We start from the raw sequence: 22665 nt of genomic DNA on the forward strand, positions 1-22665 counted from the left end.
CCTCTGAGCCAGTCAACCGGCAAGTGCCTTCAGCATGTTAGTCTGTGCTGTGTGGACATCACTGGTTCCGGACAGTTTCGTCCCTGGCTATTGGGTCCCAACCAAGGGTGTGACCCAGCCCAAGCAGATCCCACCAGTCCTTTTGGGACAGAGGCAGCTGACTGATGCCACTGCAGTTCCGAGTTTAAGCCCATCCTGCCCAACTCCAATATGTTGTCCACCCAGTCACCCCCGCCATGGGACCAAATTCCTAGCACTTACATAGGTTAGTGCAGCTGTCTACGTTGGTACAGCTCTCTGTTGTACCACATCCTCCCGCCAAAGGCCCTGGACTCACCCCCGATTTCAGGCAGCCGCGACTTCAGTGCAACTGTGAATTTCCAACTACAAGGCGCACCCAGCACAGTGTGGGACCTGCACCAGTAAGAACATCTGATTCCAGACTTTCGCCCACATTTTTCCTTGTTTCTTTCCTTTTTTTTTTTTCTTTTTCCTCAGTTTCTTCTTGGGTCATGAGAATCCCTCTTTTTCCATCTGGTCTTCTCCATGGTGTTAAATTCTAGTGTCTGAGTTGTTTTTCTTAGAGAGGCTTTCTACCCCACTACCTATCAAGCTGCCATCTTCCCAGAATTCCTGGTCTTCAGTAATTTTAATCTAAGTAACCTTTATATTAAGCTTGACAAGCCAATTCCAAAATTTATATTAATCAACAAAGGGCCAAGAATAGCCAAAAGTAATTCTTAAGGTAAATAAAGATGGAAAACATGGTATATCAAATCTCAAGAAATGAAAAAGCTGTATTAATTATAACTAGAACAGTATTTAGTGACGTAGGCTTTCTAATCAACTAAGGAGAGAATTCAGAAATTAGTTTGAGTTAGGGAACTTTATTAGTGGTGGCTTTTAGATTAATAAATAGGCAAAAGAGTACAGTTTAATAAATGAATCCGGAAAAAAATATCACCTAGAAAAAAGTAACAGTGTATCACTGCCCTATGCCATTCACAAAACTCAACTCCCTGTGCATAAAAGTCTTAAATATTAAATGCAAAAATTAGAAAGCATAAAAGAGTATCTGTCATTTGGGAATTTTTCTTTAACAGGACATAGAAAGGCCAACATTTTAAAAGATTGATAAATTTAACTGCAATAAGATTAATGAATTTCTTTATTCATCCCCAGGTATTTTAATGAAAGAGAAAAGGCTTCCTTCAAACTGGTAGGTAGGGGCTGGGGATTTAGCTCAGCGGCATAAGCGCCTGCCTTGCAAGCAGGCAGTCGTGAGTTCGATCCCTGGTACCGATAAAAACGAAAAAGACAAAAAAAAAAAAAAAAAAAAAAAGAAAACAAACTGGTAGGTACTTGTAATTCACCTTGAGGGTGGTAGAAAAATGAGGAGAGGTGAGGTGCCAGGTTCTGAATGCCCAGTGCTATGTAGTGTTAAGGAGTGGGGCCTTCAGGATATGATTAGGTCCTAATACTAAGCCCTGACGAATGGTGTTAGTATCTTCATACAAGAGTTCTTGTGGAGCTTATTCACCTCACCTGCCATGCGAGGACACACAAGGCACCATCTGTAATGAACAGTGCCTCACCAGATACTAAATCTAGTATTTGGACCTTGGTCTTCCCAGTCTCCAGAGCCATGGATAATTTATATTGTTTATAAGTTATCTAGTTAGGGTACTTTATTGTAGGCCTAAATAAATTAAGTCAGAAATTAGTACCAAGAAGCAGGTTGTTACTGTAACAAATGCATGGAAATGTGGAAGCGGCTAGGTAATTAGGTAGAGGCTAGAAAGTTTTGGGATGCATTCTGGAAAAGGCCTGGATAGCCATGAACAGACTATAAAGGGCAGCCCTGATGAAGGCTCAGAAAAAGATGGCTATAGAGAAAAACTTGTCTTTGCCCAACTTAAGTGGTCATGATTAGAATGATGGTAGCATATGAACAGTACAGGCCATTCTGGTAAATCTTAAAATAGGTGGGGAGTATATTATTTGAAATTGGAGGGAGGGTAGGCAGTTCTTGTTATGAAGTGACAGAGACCCTGGGTAAATTGTGTAGTGTCTGTGGAAGGTAGAATTTATGAGCAATGCAGTCTGCTATTTAGAGAGAGAAATCTTCTGGCAAAGTGTTAGAGGGGGAGCCTGGCTTTTCTTGACTACATATAGTAAAATGTGAGAAGGGAGAAAGGATTTAAAGATGCAGTTTATAGTCAGAGGGAAACAACATAAATATTTGGAAAACATTCAGCCTGGCCGTGTGGTAAAGTGTATCTGGGAGAAAAACCCCAAAAGGGTGGCCTGCGGTCTGATAGATCAGCTGGATCCTGGTACTGTTCACCAGAATGACAGAATGATGACCCTGGAAGCCCTTTAGGAGGCTGTCAGGATTGCTACTTCTACCACAGGCCCCAGGTGCAAGGCCTGGGGCACAGCTGTGCCAGAAAAGGTACCTTGATGCTCAGCACTGCCTCGAGCACTGCTGCCTGCATCTGGCCCAGTGTTCCTCGGCCAGCCCAGGTATGGCTCAGGCTGCAGTGGCCTCTGCTCTGGAGGACCAGGTGGTGCTGTGTTTGCTGCACATGTGCTCACAAACCCTGGAGGTGTGACTTCTTCCACCTAGATTTCAAAGGCTGTCCCATAAACTCTGGGCCCAGGTAGAGTGCTGCCATGGAATGAGGCTGCCCTGGAGACCTTGGAACAAGAGCCACCAGTGAGCCACTCTGCCTGGAAGACACCCAGTCACACAACCACAAGCACCAAGGGCTGCCAGGAGGGCAGTGTCCAGCAAAGCTGTGGATTACTATGTTCTAAAGGTGTGCGATACAAGCGACGATTATTTTCAGGCCTGAAGGTTTCATGTTGTTCACCCTGTTGGGTTTTGGACTTATAGGGGACCCTGTGATAGACTTGTACTTGGAAGCACATACCTTCTTTGATTTCATAGGTTCACAGCTAGAGAGCAGTTTGCTTCCTTTCCTGCACCAAAAAACACACTGAATAACTTTGATCTACAATACAGTCATAAAAATCCAGTGGGAAAAAAGCCAACTTGGCTTCTACCATCTTTCCCAGTGACACATATTACTTGGGAAGTTTCTTTCAAGCTGTACCAGTATCATTTATATGTATCTCTGGATACCTAAATCTGTGCTGTAGGAGGCACTTCATTACTGTCTCAACTACTGATCTCACCATTTATAGTTAGTAATAGTTTAGTCTTTATTTTACATCACCAATGCCAGCCACATTAGGATCTACTTAAATATCTACTTAAATTCTGAATGAATAAATGAGTATATGAGAAAACAGTATGATAAGAGACATCGTTCTTTTTTTTTTTATTATTCTTGTGACATTTTTAATTAAAAATACTGCTGAGATATGATTGAATATAATAAACTACATGTTTCATACATGCAATTTGATGAGTATTAACACATTAAAACACTTGTGACAATATCACAACATTAAAATAATGAACGTATGCGTTACCCTCAAACTTGCCTAGTACCCTTTGAAATCCTTCACTCTTTTTTTTTTTTTTTTTTTAAATTTTATTTAAGAGGAAAAAGAGAAAAAGTGGTGTAAGGGTACACGTAATACAGAACTACAAAAAAAAAACATAATAGTAAGAAATCACCTGCTAATAGATTACATATTATCATCTTGGAAATAGTTGCTCAAATCACAGTATCAAAGAATACAAAGTGAACATTCAAACAGAGAGACTGCAAACAGCTGTGTTCAATGATCCAAAAACATTAATATAGTCAGATATTTAACACCCCTAAACACAATTGCTGTTATATCCATAGAGCTCTTTTTTTTTTCCTTCTCTTTTTTACAACAAAATTTACACATTTTGGATTTTATTGCTCCTAGTCCTTATTACTTTTTTGGGGGGAAGAGAATATAGTCAAATATGGAAAACAAAGCTGCCACTCAAAACCAAGGATAGACATAGCACATGATGTAGAACAGAGTACAAGGTTATCAACAATGGTTATCAAAATTGTCTCTTGTTTCCTTAAAAAGAATAGTCTATCTCATTAGATATTATAAAGTTGGACAAAACAGTAGAGAACTAGACCAATAAAACTTAGGCATTGTAAACATTACAGGACTTCCAAAGGAGACAACAGTCAAACTAGAATGGGCATCTTAGTGAATCTTATTGCCTTCAAAGTAGGTGCTTATACCCTCAAACTTGATACTATCATATAGAATGGAACAGAGTCTAATCAGTCAAAACAAGATCGTGGGAGTATTACAGGACTTCAAAACAAGTTAACAGTAAATCAAAAAGAGTTACTATAATATATGCTAATTAAAAAAATTTTTCCCCTTAATTAAAAAACATAAGAAATAACTAAATAATTTTTTTAAAGAATAAGGGAGAGATTGAGATAAGCTCCAACATGGCGTGGATCTCAGGAAACACTGCTAGATCTCCCCCTGGAAGGGCTGCAGGCTGCCACCCTGCCTCCACTCACAGGGAGGGGAGATGCTGGCTTGGCTTCCCTAAGTTCCAACAGGGCTAGGATCTCAGGAGACACTGCTAGTTCTCCCCCTGGAAGGGCTGCAGTGGGCTAAACTACTGCCGCTTACCAGGGAGGGGAGGTGCTGGCTTGGCTTCCCAGAGTCCTAAGTTCCAGCATGGCGTGGATCTCAGGAGACACTGCTAGTTCTCCCCCTGGAAGGGCTGCAGGCTGCCACCCTGCCTCCGCTTACAGGGAGGGGAGGTGCTGGCTTGGCTTCCCAGAGTCCTAAGTTCCAGCATGGTGTGGATCTCAGGAGACACTGCTAGTTCTCCCTCTGGAAGGGCTGCAGTGGGCTAAACTACCGCCGCTTACCAGGGAGGGGAGGTGCTGGCTTGACTTCCCAGGGTCCTAAGTTCCAGCATGGTGTGGATCTCAGGAGACACTGCTAGTTCTCCCCCTGGAAGGGCTGCAGTGGGCTAAACTACCGCCGCTTACTAGGGAGGGGAAGTGCTGGCTTGGCTTCCCAGAGTCCTAAGTTCCAGCATGGTGTGGATCTCAGGAGACACTGCTAGTTCTCCCCCTGGAAGGGCTGCAGTGGGCTAAACTACTGCCGCTTACCAGGGAGGGGAGGTGCTGGCTTGGCTTCCCAGAGTCCTAAGTTCCAGCATGGCGTGGATCTCAGGAGACACTGCTAGTTCTCCCCCTGGAAGGGCTGCAGGCTGCCACCCTGCCTCCGCTTGCAGGGAGGGGAGGTGCTGGCTTGGCTTCCCAGAGTCCTAAGTTCCAGCATGGCGTGGATCTCAGGAGACACTGCTAGTTCTCCCCCTGGAAGGGCTGCAGGCTGCCGAGACATCGTTCTTTTAAAGAACTTTTATATATCCCCCTTAAGGGATATATAAACTACCATGGCATGACAGGTTGGAAATCTGAACTGTCCATTTAGTAGACTCTGTTGTCACAGGTGCCTTGGAACAATTAAGGTAGAATTTCAGGTCTTTCTTACACTTGATGATTTTGGGACAAGAGGTACAAACAAGGTCATTTGTACCTTTTGTCATGTTTAAGTGAAACCTAGCATTAATAGGAGACTATTAATTTGTAGGTAAAGTTCAGAAGCTTAAAAGTTTGAGTAACAGTAAACATGGTATCAGTCCTTTTCTGGATAGAAACCTACTTCATTAAGGAAATTAAAGTCCCTGGAAAAGAGCTGTGAATCAGGAATGAAGACTGCAGATAAACTCCCTATACTGTATGCATTTAGCTGAGCTCTGGCCGTTTGTAGGCTGTCAGAACACAGAGAAATAGCTGTGGTCACCTGACCGCTTACCTTCAGAAGAGGCATACACTTGACATTTATTTCAGATGAAGTATCTAGTGATCATGGTTACTGTCCTTTTACAGTAAAATAATTTCTTCTTTAGGAGTTTTCAAGCACTTATGGATGATGAAGGCAGAAACTTTAGAGAAATATATTACATGTATTTTAATGTAAGTAACAATAAAAGCTACACAACAGGTCAGTTTCTGCTTTCCAAACCTTTTACATACATATCTAAATTTTCTGTTTTACTTTTTTAAAAACTTCCGAAATATGCTAGTTTTTCTTTTTTTTTTTTTTAATATATACTGGGGATCAAACTCAGGACCTCACACTTGCCAAAAAAGCACTTGTGCCACTGAGCTAAACCCCCTGTCCTTTTCCTCATTTTTCATGAGTTGAGTGTATCAGATTTTATTATGTAAAAACAGCTTTTAGTAGCTTAAAACAGCAATTATAATTGTGAGTTTTGGCTGGGCTGGACAATCTGAAGCAGAGGTTGGTGAGTGGGTTATTTGGTGTGAGCTAGAACAGCTTCCTGTCTTCCTCTTCCAGGTTCTGTATCCACTAGTAGGCTGAGGCTTCCTCACATGGTGGCCTTGAGGTTGCAATGAATAGGGAGAGAGCACACACTCCAACATAGGAGCTACTTCTCAGGCTTCTGCTTCTGTCAGGTCCTGCGCAGCTGACAGAACTTCCCATGCCAACCCAGGTTCAAAGGCCAGCAAAGGAGACAGACTCTCACTTGAGATGTTGCAAAGGCACATTGTAACAGGGCATAAAAACTAGGATAGGAGGAATTGGTAGCCAGCTTGGCATATCTGCCACACCAGCTCTACACTACATAGAAATCAAATATGGAGAAGTGGCCATTTTTCTGTTTGTTTGGTATGATCACTTGAAATTCAAGTTTTGAAAAAAGTTATTCATTCTCATGATGAATGGTAATCTTTTTGTTTGTACTTTTCTCACTAGTTTTTATGACAGAGACATACATCTTGCCCTATAGGAAAAGAGAAGCACTCTAAAGTATGTGTGTCATCCAGAATTATTTTGGAGATGCTGTCTGAACTCATTTGTATTTGCAGGTGCACTGGGACAGAAAGGATATACATTTAATTCCTAATGGAAGTCGCATAGCTGTCAACCAGACTAACAAGTATGTACAAAGAAATGAAATAGTTTATATGTATATAGTATTTATTTCCCTGAGCTCTACAAATTCCTTTTCATTTTTATAACCTCATTTCCATTAGTCATTTATTTTTAAAAATTTCGTGTTGTATGAGTGTGTATTGACAGGCACATCATGTAATTTATGGTGTAGTGGGTGGAAATGGCTTTCCTGGAGAATTTTCCTGCCTTTTTCCTGTTAAAATGATACTTCCAACCTCTGCCCTACACTATCGCCTTACTGTTTCACTTTTTATTACATACTTGAGGATTTATTTTTTAGTTCCTCCCTCATACCGAAAGCTGTCTGGTGGCAGGGACTTGGTCTGTATGCTGAGTACAGTGTCTCCAGTACCCAATGGGCTACTGGTGCCCTGTACATAGCCGGCACATGGTGTTTGCTGAACATATTTCTGTGGTGTTTTGACTTCACAGCATCTGTGAGATGTCAGTAAAGGTCACGGAATTTGGGATTATTGAACATCTCTTAATATTTGATCAAATGGCAAAGAGATCCATAGTGAGCATTGTGGCTTACACCAAATCTTTGTAATTTCTTAATTTTTTTTCAACTTTGTTTTGAGGTATAAGGGAAGTGTTAGATAAAATCGCACAAATCATAAGTATACAGCTTAATGAGTTTTACAAAAATGGATATACTTACATACTTGCCAACCAGAGAAACAGAACATGTTTAGCTATATAGTTCTAGACTGTACAGATGTGTACTGGAGTTCATTTGTCCATAGCATTTTTGGCTTCAAGCCTTGGGCTACTGTGAATTACGCACCAATGAACATTCACATGCATGCATATATTGCCTCCATTCAGTGCCTATCTATCTTGGAAGCTAAGCAGGGTCAGCCTCATTAGTACTTGGAAAGGAGGTAGGTAATACACAAGAAAATAAATAAAATAAAACATGAAATTTACCCCATCTCCTAGCTCATTACCCAGAGATTAATTACTATTTATTATTCCAGATTTTTGTTTTAATCTGTGTTCTTTGTGTGACCTTGAGTAATCACTTAACTTCATTGTGATTCTGTTTCTTTTGCAGTAAAGTGTTCATAATATGAGCATCTGCCTCAGAAAGTTATGAAGATCAAATTAGATAACCTATGAAAGATCATGGCACATGATAACAATAATTTACATATTGTAACTTTGGTGATTACAGTAACAAATTTTTTTATTAAAGGAACGACTATGTTTCTAAGTGTGTTAATTATATCTTCAACATCTCTGTAAAGGCAGTTTATGAAGAATTTCAGAGAGGATTTTATAAAGTGTGTGACAAGGAGATTATAGGAGTTTTTCATCCTGAAGAGCTGAGGGACGTGACTGTTGGAAATACAGATTGTGACTAGGAGACATTTGAAAAGGTACACTGTACAGACTCTATTGTTAATTCATTTCTTTTTCTGTTTCCTGAATTCTTCCTTTGTTGCATTTTTCTCTAGAATGCAAATTACGAAGAAGGGTATAACAGTTCACATCCCACTATAGTGATGTTTTGGGAGGCTTTACACAAATTGACTCTGGAGGAAAAGAAAAATTTCCTTGGTATGTACTATGTCAAATAGATTTTTGAAGGAATAAAAATAGAACTTATGATAGTTACCATCTGTAACAAATCATAGTTGATGTCAGAGCCATTCATAATCCCTCTAAAAACATCAAACATCAGGTGTTAACTGGACAAGGTAGCACAAGCTGAGGTGAGGCAGGAGGATTGCAAATTCACAACATAATGAAACCATGCCTCAAAATAAAAATTCAAGTGTTAGTGATTCTTTTCCTGTATGATTTACACATTTAAAATAGCTAAACAAGCTATTTTGTGTTTCCAAGTCAGTTTTAACTCACCTTCCAAATTTTGATTTCCATTTTATGCTTACCTTGTGGTTTTCCTGAGACTGGTTTAATGATTATCTTAGTTACTCTGTATTTCCTTATTTTTCAAATCATTCATTTCTTATTTTTGTGGATAACATGTATGTTGGGAGACTCTCAGCCCAGCATCCTGCATCTTGAGAGGATTCATATCCCATTCAGTGATCCACTGCCAGCCTTCTCTAATGTTCCCTCACCTGTCCTGACCCTCACTTACCTCGTTTCCTGACCCACACCTTTGTTCTTTACAGGTCTAGTGTTCTCTCTCTCTCTCTCTCTCTCTCTCTCTCTCTCTCTCTCTCTTTACTTACACCTTTGTTCTTTACAGGTCTAGTGTTCTCTCTCTCTCTTTACTTTTTTTTTTTTTTTTTTTTTAGGTCTAGTGTTATTCTAAGCTCAGAAAATTCCCTGGTCGTCCCAGCCTGGCACCCTATCCTTCTTCTGCAGCTCAGCATTTATACTCAGGAGGAACTTAACTCTTTGTTGACTTTCCTTGTACCTTACACATTTTATCTTCCCCTTGTCTTTTCTACATAAGAATTCAGTATAGTCATCCCCTACTCCTTGTCTGTGGTTTCACTCTTCACAGTTTCACCTGTGTAGTCACAGTTTGAAGATGTTAAATGGAAAATTCTAGAAATAAACACAAGTTTTTATGCCATTCTATGGGGTATGATGAACACTTGCGCCATCCTACTGTGTTCCACCTGGGATGTGAATCATCCTTCTGTCATTTAGTAGCCTTCTTGTCACTCAGATTACATATGGTGCTTGTGTTTGTGTAACTTTTACTTTAATTATGGTGCCAAAGCACATGAGTAGAGATGCTGGCAGCTCAGAAATGCTAAAAAGAAGCTGTGAAATACTTCCTTTAAGTGAAAGGTTATGAAAACAGTGAATATATACATAGGGTTCAGTACTGGCCATGGTTTGAGGCATCTAAAGAGGGTTATAAGGGTGTAGGGCCATAAGGAGTCTTGGAATACATCCCTTATGGATAAGGAAGGATGGCTATACTCCAAACCAGACTTTAAAGCTGTTTGAGGATAGTGACTATTAGATTTTATTGATCCCAAGGGTACTGTTTAACATAGGATTATCCACATGGGCTCTTAGGTAGGTTTGTTCAGTAATCAGTTTTCTCTTTATAAGCTTTGGTCTTCATGTAAACACCACCAAATTTTATTTTTAGTGTTTCTTACAGGAACTGACAGATTACAAATAAAAGGCTGGAAGACTATGAAGATAACATTTTGCTGCCCTGAAAATTTGAATGAGGAAGATCCCATGAGAGCACAGACATGTTTCAGTATTCTCTACCTCCCTAAATACTCCACAATGGAAAGAGTGGAAGAAGCACTTCAAGTTGCCATCAACAACAGCTGGAGATTTGGTTAACCCCAAATCATACTTTTTGCCTCTTGTTTTAAGAGTATTCTCAAATACTTTTGAAGAATATCATCAAAAATAAAATTTACATCCAAAGTAAACAAAGTCTTGTTCTTTACTCAAGGTATTTTCTCACTCTTTGACAACTGTTCTTATTGCATGTGAGATAAATATTATGGAATGAAATAGATTAGGCTGATGGGGCCAATGTACACATGAAGCCCTAAATTCAATTTCCAGTATGAAAATAAATAAGTAAATAAAAAATAGGCTGCATCTGTGATATACATTTTTACTTGAATGGTCGCTATGCTTAAAGAGGTGATTGTCTGCATAATATCTGCTGTTTCCTTTAGCTGGCAGTCTCCTAGATGGTGCAAGTGGCATCATTCCCACTTACAACCGCACATTTCCAGCCTCTCTTGAAGGTGGGGACTGGTAGCAATGATTTGGGACAGTCTGTGTGAGAAGCTTCCAAAGAAGCTTTTTATTTTTATTTTTTTTAATTTCTTGGTGCCAGGGATAGAACTCATAACCTTGCGCTTGCCAGGTAGGTGCTTATGCTACTGAGCTAAATCCCTGGCCCCTAAAGAAGCTTTTTAAAGGAAAGCTTTACAACTGGTAGGAAGTTTTTTTCTTTGTGTTTCCTTCCTGGAAACAAAGTATGACAGCTAGAGCTTCAATATCTCTTCAGATCACCAGGGACAGCCCAAGATCAGAAATGCTGTCCCTAAAATTCTTTAGCTTAATTATAAGTGCTAGACCTGAACATCTTATGATCAAGAATAACCAGTTTTTTGTGTGTTTAAGGCACTGTGGGAAAGTCTATTCCCATCAATCATATCCCTTATTGATACATTAAGAGACTGAAGTAACAGCTATTGGCTGGGTTTACCTATTGAGATCAATATAGTATGTTTCCAGACAGTTTTGTTTCAGGTAGAGAAAGGGAAACAATATTGGCTTAACAGACTTCCAGGAGAACATGGCAGATAGATAGCAGCAGCTACAGAGGCTCTCTGAGATAACCCACTTAAAATCCAGGAATGGTGCAGGGTGAGAAGTCCTAAGCAGGGGGAGATATGCCCTGCCAACCCAGGAAGGAACTAGGCTGAGAGAAACCAACTGGAAATGCAATCCCGGTGCTATAACAGGAACAGATAAGGTCTTGGCATGGAAGCTGGAGCCCGCGCCACTGGAAGCCATGAGTCGAATTTCCTGTAGCCCTTGCTGCATCCCAATCAGCACGGCAAGGAGAGAGGTGCAAAAGCTCAGAGAGTGGGAAGTGGCAAATGGAGTTGAGAGCGGGACTGGCCAGGGGCCCTGCATCAACCTGCGGTGAGTGAGCGGATCAGGGACCCTTGCATAGAGTAGGAGGCTTCAGCAAAGGACATACTGGGACCAGGCATACTAGCCGGTACAGGATGCTGCAGTGTCCTTAGCAGCATATTCCCCTCAAGCAGGATTGGTGGGGTGTGCCTGGCCTGGGTGTTGCTGCTGACTTAAGACGCAGTAGGCTAGCCCAAACCAGGTCCCAGCGCCTGGCGGTGTACCCTAGCCGTGAAGCCTTTGGTAGATTGATCTGGAGGGGTGGGCCAAGCATAGGCTGCCCAGGTCCGTGTCTCCCTAGTACACTGCAGTGGGCAGGAACACCTAGCCAGCGCAATTCAAACAAATTGTAACTGACAAAGAAAGAAACTGGGCCTCCTATATACGCTTGTATGGAAGGAACAAAAAATATGGGAAGAGGGAGCAACAAGAAAGGGTCCTCGACCCCCAATCCTGAGAAACATGCAATATCAGACACGGCATCAATAGACATAAAGCGGTATCTCCAGAGCCTCATAGACCAGTTCAAAAATGAAGTTATAAATGACCGAAAGCAAGATATAAGTACAATAGTCAGAAATGCTAAGCACCGCCCAAGAAAAACAGATGGTGGAATGGAAGAACAGAAAAAAAGGGGAGAATTGTTTGATGGAGAAAATAGAGAAAACATAGAATACGTGAAGTAGATTCAAAGAGATTACCAGGAAACTAAAAAACTCTATCGAAAGCCGGCATATCAGCTTAAAAGAAATTAAGGATAGATTATCTGAACTGGAGGGCAGATTTGTAATGTGGGAGCATGAAATGAAAAACTTCTTAAAAATAACAAAAAAACAAACAGTAATAATACAAAGGCTAGAAGATGATAAGAGGATCTATAACTTAAGAATTAAGAACACAAAAGAAGAAGTAGGGACACAAAGAAATGGACTACAAAAGCTATTCACAGAAATAATCCAAGAGAATTTTCCTAATTTAGCAAAAGGTAAAGATACTCAGATGTATGAGGCATACAGTACCCCAGCCACCTACAACCCAAACAGAGCTACACCCAGGCATATAATAATCAAAATTCCAGAAATACAATATAAGAACAGAATATTAAAAGCAATCAGAGATCTTGTCTTAACAGATCACTTACAAGGGAACATCCATCAGAATTATAGCAGACTTCTCAGCACAAACCATCAAATCACGAAGAGCATGGGGGGAAATAATTCAAGCTTTGAAAGGTAATAACCTCCAGCCAAGATTGATATATCCTACACAACTGTCCCTGGAAATTGATGGAAAAACAAAGCGCTTCCAGGATAAACAGGAACTAGGTGAATTTGCAACCACCAATTCAACTCTGCAGAGAATACTGCAGGATAGTCTAAAAAAGGAAAACACCAAGATTCCAGAAATAGTGGCAGAGAGGCCATAGTGAATGGAGCAGAAAGAGAAATGAAGAAGACAAACTGACAACAAATGACAGAAAAAGAGCTCAACATAAATGAGGCAGAAAAGATCAGATGGTAGGAACAGCTATTTTGGAGAAAACAAGACATCATAATAGCTAGTGCTGATTTAGTATCATCTTGTTTTGAAGTCCTATCAAGCTTTTATTCTTCTGTTTCCATCGGTCTTAACAGGTTGTATCTTATTGGATTTTATTATATGTGATAATATAAGCAAAAACTTTTATGAACAAGGAGATTATACAGAAAACATTGTTCATTTTCTGACAGTTGGCTCTAAATACCCTGTAAAAATGTCATTCTCTTGAATGGTTTTACATTGTCTGGATATGTTTGGTGCTACAGTATACGAAGTTATACTCAAAGATTTCAAGGAAAGAGACACTATGGTAACTACTTTTATGTCAGGATATCTTGTGGTGAAACACTATTTTGCTTAAATGGTTACGTTTTGACCTGTGTTATTTTGATGTTATGCCCTCTTTTATCTCAATCTCCTTTTTTAATTATTTACTTTTTTATTTTTATCTTTTTAATTAAGGGAAAAATAAATAAAAATAGCAGAATACATTATAGTAACCTACTTTGATTTCCTATTAACTTGATTTAAAACCCTGTATTGCCCTCACCATCTTGTTTTGACTGATTTCCCCCTATTCTGCTTAGCTTGATAGTACCAAGTTCGAAAGAATAGGCAACAACTGTGAAGACAATAAGATTCAATATTGGCTCAACATCCTATTTCTGTTTGTTGGCCTCTCCATTTCAGTATCTCCATTTAAAGGCTGGAGAGGGGGAAAAAATGCATTTCCCAGGATCCCTTGATAGCTAGAATTGTGTGAAATATGTTCTGCCAATGGGATGTGTTACATTTACAGAAGATTTAGAACATAACAGGAAGTACCTGGCTCCCATTCCCAAAAGAGGCTCTATAAATGGCAACTGGGAGAGAATAAAAGCATCAAATAAAAAGTATTTGTACTTTTTTTAAACAAGGTCTTACTGTGTAGCCCAGGCTGACCTCAAACTTTCAGTTGATCCCACTGCCTCAGCCTCCCAAATGCTGAGATTGAGGTTGTATGGTACCACACCCAGCTCTCAATAACATTTTCTACAATTGCAAAAAAAAAAGTTTGCCTAGCTTGGCATGCCCATTCCATTGCCAGAAACAGGGTTGGCAATTCCAGTACACTGGGGAAAACTGGAAAGGTAGTTCCTTTAGGTGATGTTCCAAAGAAACCAGTCTAATATAAGCAGCAACTGAAACATTCTAAAATGCTTTTTAAAACTTTGAGTACATAAACGAACTATTTTGTTTTTCTTGTGTAAAGACTGTGAGCTTTTTACCTGTGGACAGAACTTACTTGGCAACTTGGGTTACTTTACATCAGTTCCCAAGCCACAAAGATTATTTTTTTTCCAGGAGTTTACTTGTAAGAGATACTTACATTACAGAGGAGACAAAACACAAGTTTTTGAAACTAGTACAAGACAACAATTTGCTAAGAGGGTACAAAAATTCAGTTACTACAACAAGAGAATCACTCAAACAACACCATTTACTACTCAGTGCTTGTGTTATGGTACATTCTCAAGCAAAGAGAAAATGGGATAAGGTAAACTACCTCATTTAATATATATTTCCAAGGTGCTCTGAGTCGTGTTTCTTGTAGAGTAAGGTCTAATGCAGCCTTACACCTGCTGTGTGATGCCCACCCAGGAAAATCACTTCCACAATGGGAACTACGGTCTTCCTGGAGCACTTTGCTGCTGCCGATATCCCATGAGTTAGTCAAAAGTGCCACCTAGTGGCTTATATTGAAGATAACTACTTCCAAATGTCGCATTTCACTAAGTGGGACAGGTCTTGGAAAAGGGGGACATGCCTGTGTTCCCAATACTGCATGTAGCAGTGAGCCTCCATTTTGGCTCTTGCGTATGTGAAGTCATTTCATATTTTCCACATACCCTGAAACTTCTACCTGCTCTGCAAGTTAGTGTCATTACTTTTTCTTTCAGATTCTTCATGTCAGAGGAGCCTTCTAACGCCCTTTTTTGCAAGATTAGAAGCAAATAAAGGAGAGGTCATGAAAGTCCTTTATTGTTCCCTTACAGTGGAAAGTTCCCTACAGTGGAAGGAAAAGATCTTAATGAAGTAGCTAAAGTGATCTCTATCAATGATGCAGTTGAGAAACTTAACCTGTTAGAGGCTCTGAGTCAGGAAGGGCCACGGACTCTTGTCGTCAGCCAGTTATTGAAGAGGAGGGGAAGGCTCCCCTTCTCTACCTCATGATGGAGTAAGACACTGTTTATCTCATGGTGGGTTTACAGAGCCACGCCTTGAGGAGGTGAAGTTAGTGTCATGAGCTATGTAATGAGAATCTAGTGAAGGACAGTCCCCATTGACAGGAAGCCAAGCAGGGTTGCTAGTGAGAACTTGGAACAAGAATATTAGAAACCTGTTGAAGAATTGCCAGGAAAGGGCATCACATCTGACAGGGTCATGAGAAGCAGCACAACCATGCACAAAATTTAGAAGGCTTAAAGACTAGATGCCACTTTTTTTTGGTACCGGAAATCAAATTCAGTACCTTATACTTCGGATTCCACTTTTGACTATGCTGTAATCATCAAGTCACTTTGGAATCACTGATCCTTAGGTTGGGCATTTAGATAACCTTTTAAATTATTTTTGTATTAACTTTATTGACATATAATTCACAGTAGTATAGATCAGTGGTAGTACACCTTTTAGAGCTTTCAGTGATACACACAGCCTGCTGCAGCACACATGCCATGGGACAACTTTGTGGGTTTTTTTTTTTTTTTAAACATAATTTTAAAAGGTTTGTTTCACTGCAGAGCAGCTCTGCAGCGCTCCTGATTGCAGGATGCATTCTAGAATAAGTCACAATCGTGGAGTTCTTACAAAGTACTTCTACATGTAAAATTTAATTCTATGAGAAAGGAATTCTAGTCCTCAAGATGAGGATCCAAGATGTTAACTTGGTTAAAGTTATAAAGCTTATTAGTCCTGTGTTCACTTATGAAACAGCTGCCTGCTTCCTTTTAAGCATTAGATTAAAAATGCTGAACAAGAATTTACCAGACAGGAGACCAAAGAAATTAAAAAATAACAACAAAGCACTAAAGTGGTAGTTTTTTTCTGCGTTTTTTTTTTTTTTTTTTTTTTTTTTTTTTTTTTTGAGACAGGATTTTGCTTTGTAAGTGCAGTCTTCCCTTGAACTCACTACACAGCCCAGGCTGACTTTGAACTTGTGGCAATCCTCTTGCCTCAGCATCCTGAGTGCTAAGATTACAGCCATATACCACCACACCTGGCTTGGTTCTGTAAATTAACACATAACTATACATATGTGGAGGGTACAATATGATACAATTATACAATGTATGATTAAAAACAGGGTAATTAACATTTCTTTCTCCTTAAAATTTGTTGGATTGCTTCAGATTCCTCAAGTCCTTTATAAATATAATGTGAACTATAGTCACCCTCTTGTCCTACAGAATATTAAAAATTATTTCATGATATTTTAGACAGCAGAGTATCTACCTGGTCCTGTCTTGGCTAAGAATTAGAATCTAAGCATTTTGGTTCCTAATTCTATTTTTCTTATGGTTAACTCATAATGAAGAGGCACACTGCAGAGATAAAGACTGAAACCAGATTCCTGGACAGTTGCATTTCGGCCATTTGTTGGGTATATCAATCTTTCTGTGCTTGTCTCATCTGAATAGGGCACACATACCGGTAACTCCAGCCACTTGGGAGGCCAAGGCAGGTAACAGAGAGAGGGATGTAGCTCAGTGGGGTGGGACACTTTTTTTTTTTTTTTTTAGTTTAAGGCACTGGGTTTGAGCTCCCCTTCTCCCCATAAGGATGGGGTGGGGGTCAAGATTAAGATGGTCAAGATTAAGATGCCTTGAATTATACCTGTATAGTTCAGACAAGTGATTGCTAACTAGATTCTATTAGTGAAAGAAGAGTGAAATACTAAATTTCTTCAGGAACACATTGTCAACTTCCTCTAAAGTGTTAAACTGATTAACTTCTAAAAGATGAAACTGATCTCTCAGGATACAGGGCTTATTAATAAAACTGTGTCCTGACTACAGTTTGCAGTTAGTTAAATGTGGACTGAGGGTTAATTAAAAACAATGCCACTTTAGGAAGTTACCGGGCACTCTATTATTCTTCTAGGTTATTTTACCAGAGTAATTTTAAAATCTGATTTTACTATTAGTATATACTGAATTTAAGGCAACCAAAAGCACATCTCACGTTTTAATTTTCTCTTAATGGGAAAGAATAAATGTTCTACTGAATTACCATATGATATTAATAAAGAATTAAATTTTGGCTTTCAATGTAGGGAACTGGGCTGCCAGAGGTGAGTTCCAGCACACCAGTGCAGGGCCAGGAAGAGTTTAAGATCATATCTCCCAGTGGTCAAGGATCCACCCTGCTTCCAGCCACACTAGACTGGGCTCTGCAGGTTTTGCTGCCTGGCTGGGCTACGCCCAGTGACCTTCTTTAAGATCTAAAGGAAAATCATTTCCAACCTAGACTGATGTACCCTGAGAAACTGTCCTTCAAAACTGATGGAGAAATAAGATACTTCCATGACAAAGAACATCTGAAGAACTTCATGATCACCAAGCCAACCCTGCAAAGAATAATGAAAGACAGTCTAGATACACATAGGAAAAAACCACTATGTAAGGCAGACAAATAGAATAGAAAGATAAAGACGCAACAGCAGAAAGATAACGTCAACAGTAAACTAATTTATAACAGTTATAACCATTAATGTAAATGGTCTCAATTCAACAATTAAAAGAAACAGATTGGCAAAATAGATTAAGAAACAACATCTAACCATATGCTGTCTACAAGAAACCCATCTAACCCAAAAGGAAACTCACAGACTGAAAGTCAAAAAATGGAACAATACTTCATGTAACAGGAACCCAAAAAAAAAAAGCAAGGGTAGCTATTCTGTTTGCAGACAATGTGAAATTCAAACCAAGAATGATCAGAAGAGATAAAGAAGGTCACTACATACTAGTTAGGGGAAAACTTGAAGAGGAAGATATAACAATCTTAAATATATATGCACCAAATTCCAGAGCACCCAGCTATACAAAACAAGTATTAACAGAATTATCAAATTAGCAATAACACAATTATAACAGGAGACCTTAACACACCACTGACACCAAGGAACAGAAAAAACAGAAAATCAGCAAAGAAATAACAGAACTGAATCACACCTGTGAACAAATGGACTTGATAGACATATATACAGTGTTCCATCCAACAACATCAGAATATACATTCTTCTCAGCAGTACATGGGACAGTCTCTAAAACAGACTATATACTACCCCACAGAACATATTTAAGTAAATGCAAAAGAGTTGAAATTATGCATGCTTTGAGATCATAGCGCCATAAAACTAGAAAATAATGATAAAAGAAATTGCAAAAACCCCACAAACACATGGAAATTGAATACACTCTTGAGTAATCAATGGGTCACAAGGAAAATTAAAGAACAAATTAAACAATACCTACAAGCAAACAAAAATACAAATACGACTTACCAAATCTGTGGGATGCAATGAAAGTGGTCCTCAAAGGAAATTTTATTGCACTGAGTTCCCACATCAGGAAAACAGAGGGAACACAAATAAATAACCTGATGCTACACTTCAAACATCTAGAAAAAGAAGAGCAAGTCAAGCACAAAGCCAAAAGAAGGGAGGAAATTATAAAAATCAGAGCAGAAATTAATGCAATAGACTAAGAAAACAATCAAAAGAATCAATGAATCAAGGTTAGTTCTTTGAAAGAATAAATAAAATTGATAAGCTCCTAGCCAACCTTATTTTAAAAAAGGAAAGAAAAAGCTCAAATTCATGCAATAAGAAAGAAAAAGGTGAAATCACTACACTCTGTGGAAATACAGAAGATCATCAACACCTATTTCAAAAACCTCTACTCTCGTAGGTTTGATAACACAGAAGAAATGGACAGGTTCCCAGAAACATATGAACTATCAAAGCTGTGTCAAGAAGATGTAAAACTGCTGAATAACCCAATTTCTATTAATGAAACTGAAAATGTAATTAAGTCCTTATCTACAAAGAAGAGCCCAGGCCCAGACAGATTCACTGCAGAATTCTACAAGAAGTACAAAGAAGACTTAATGCCAACACTCCTCAAACTCTTCAATGAAATCGAAAGGGAAGCAATTCTTCCTAAGTCATTCCTGGAAGCAAATATTATTCTAGTACCAAAACCTGAGAAAGACCCAACTAAAAAATAGAACTATAGGCCAATCTCCCTAATGAATATAAAAGCAAAAATCCTCAATAAAATATTGGCAAACAGGATGCAGCAAATCATCAAGATTATACACCATGACCAAGTGGGATTCATCCCAGACATGCAGGGATGGTTCAACATAGGTAAATCAATGAATTAATCTACCATATCAATAAAGCAAAAAGTAAGAATCACATAATCATTTCTATAGATGCAGAAAAAGCTTGTGATAAGATCCAACATTCATTTATGATAAAAGCCTTACAGAAAATTGGAATAGATGGTCTTTACCTCAATATGATAAAGGCCATCTATGACAAACCAACAGCCAGCATCATATTAAATGGCTAAAAACTGAAGGCCTTATGGGGCTCAGTGGCATAAGCGCCTGCCTTGCAAGCAGGCAGTCATGGGTTTGATCCCTGGTACCGATAAAAACGAAAAAAACAAACAAACAAACAAACAAAAACAGAAACAAAAAAAAACTGAAGGCCTTTACCTTAAAGTCAGGCACAAGACAAGGATGTCTCTTATCATCACTCCTATTCAACACAGTACTGGAAATACTAGCCAGAGCAATTAGTTAGACAAGAGAGAGAAATAAAAGGGTTAAAGATAGGAAAAGAGGAAGTTAAATTATTATTTGCAGATGACATAGAAGACCCCCAAAACTCCACTGAAAGCCTCCTAGATATAATAAATTAATTCAGCAATGTAGCTGGATACAAAATCAATACTCAAAAATCAAGAGCATTCCTATACACTAACAACAAAGTCACAGAGAGAGAAGTAAGAGAAGCCATACCCTTCACACTAGCATCCCCCAAAATGAAATACTTAGGAATTAATCTCATGAAAGTAAAAGATCTATACAGGGATAATTATAATACCCTAAAAAAAGAAATCAAAGAAGATCTCAGGAAACGGAAAGACATTCCTTGTTCATGGATAGAAAGAATAAATATTGTGAAAATGGCCATTCTCCCAAAACTGTTACACAGATTCAATGCAATCCCAATGAAAACACCATCAACATACCTCATAGATCTAGAGAAATCACTCCTAAAATTCATCTGGAAGCAGAAGAGAACTAAAATAGCAAAGACAATTCTAAGCAGCAAAGACAAGGCAGAAACATCACAATCCTTGACTTGAAGTTATACTACAAAACTACTGTAATAAAATCAACATGGTACTGGGACAAAAACAGATCTGAAGATTAATGAAATAGATTAGAAGATACAACCACAACTATAAACACACTCAACCACCTTATCTTTGATAAAGGGGCCAAACATGCTCACTGGAAGAATGGCAGTCTCTTTAATAAATGGTGCTGGAAAAACTGGCTCTCCCTATACCAAAAACTAAAACTAGACCCATGCCTATCACCACATACTAAACTAAAATCTAAGTGGGTCAAAGATCTGAATATTACAACAGAAACAACTAAATCTGTTGGAAGACAAATTAGGTAAAAATCTTGAAGACATAGAGGTAGGCAGAGAATTCGTGAACAAAAATCAAACCACACGGGAAATGCTTCCCAGAATCAATAACTGGGATCATGTCTTATTAAAAAATTTCTGCATGTCAAAAGAAATCTCCGGCATAGTGAAAAGAAAACCCACAAACTGGGAAAAAATCTTAGTGAACTGTCCCTCAGACAAAGAACTTCTGTCTAAAACATCAGACCCGAGATTCAAAGACCCAATCCAAAAATGGGCACCTGAGGTGAATACACAGTTCTCAGATGAAGAAATACAAATGGCAAATAAATACATAAAAAAAGTTCATCATCATTACTCTTTAGAGAAATGCAAATTAAAACCACACTGAGATTCCATCTCACTCCTGAAAGAATGGCCAGGATCAAGAAAACTACCAACAACAAATGCTGGAGAGGCTGTGGGGAAAAAAGAACTCTCCTGCACTGCTGGTGGGAGTGTAGACTGGTGCAACAACTGTGGAGGTCAATCTGGAGATTCCTTAAAAAGCTGGGATTGGAAGTCCCATTTGACCCAGCTATTCTACTTCTAGGCATATTCCCAGAACTGAAAACATCATACCACAGTGATATATGTGCACCCATGTTTATAGCGGCACAATTTGTAATAGCCAGATCTTGGAAACAACCTAAGTGTCAATCAACAGAGGAATACATAAAAAAGTTGTGGTATTTTTATACAATGGAGTACTACTCAGCTATAAAGAATGATCACATTAGGCTAGAGATTTAGCTCAGCAGTGTAAGCACCTGCCTTGCAAGCAGGCGGTCGTGAGTTCAATCCCCAATACGGATCAAAGAAAAAAAAATGATCACATTGCAATATCTATATATAAATGGACACAACGTGAGACCATAAACGAAATAAATCAAACTCACATGTATAAATACCATATAGTCTCCTAGTGTAAGAAAGGTAAGAGTACATATGAGTTTATGGTAATCATGATTGCCCATTACATTGCTTTGAAGCCTTATAATGTTTTCATTAGTTGGAATGGTTTTATTCTGGTTTAATTTTATTATCTGTGATATGAACAGGTATTTTCAATAAAACAAGACTTTATGATAGCCATTGCTGATTTAATATCTTGCTTTGAAGTCCTACCATGCTTTTGTTCTTCTGTTTCCATTGGTTCCATCATGTTGTATCTTGTTGGAGTTTGTTATGTGTGATAGTATAAACAAATTTTTTATGGAAAATGAGATAATGTAGTAGCCATTGTTCATTTTCGGTTATTTGGTTCTGAATGTCCTGTAATACTTTCATTCTCTTGAATAGTTTTATACTATTTTGTTATGTTTGATATTATTGTATGTGTAGGTATGCTCAACTATTTCAAAGAAAGACATATTATGGTAGCGACTGTTAATATCAGGTTGTCTTACGGTGAAGTACTGTGTTGCTTACATTGCTCTGTTCTGATCTGCTTCTGTCCTCTTGTCTTAATTTCTTTAAAATAAAAAAAAAATTTTTAAAAACTCAAGTTGTGGGCTGATACAGCTCCGACAGACTAGTCAGATCCCAAGCACACACGTTCCCATGTGTGCATGCACGCATATGCACAGGCACACACAATTAAATTTATATACAAGATTTAGGTTTCTTTAGGTTAACTATTTAAACATTTGTATTATACTTTATAAATTATTACTGTATCAGCCAAACATGATGGCACATGCATCTAATTCCAGCACTCAGAAGGCTGAGGCAGCAGGATCATTTCAAGTTTGAGGCCAGTCTGGGATAAT

The sequence above is a fragment of the Cavia porcellus genome, unplaced genomic scaffold, assembly GCF_034190915.1.
Source record: "Cavia porcellus strain 051 isolate PalLab524CR breed Dunkin Hartley unplaced genomic scaffold, mCavPor4.1 scaffold_4, whole genome shotgun sequence".
Lineage (NCBI taxonomy): Eukaryota > Metazoa > Chordata > Mammalia > Rodentia > Caviidae > Cavia > Cavia porcellus.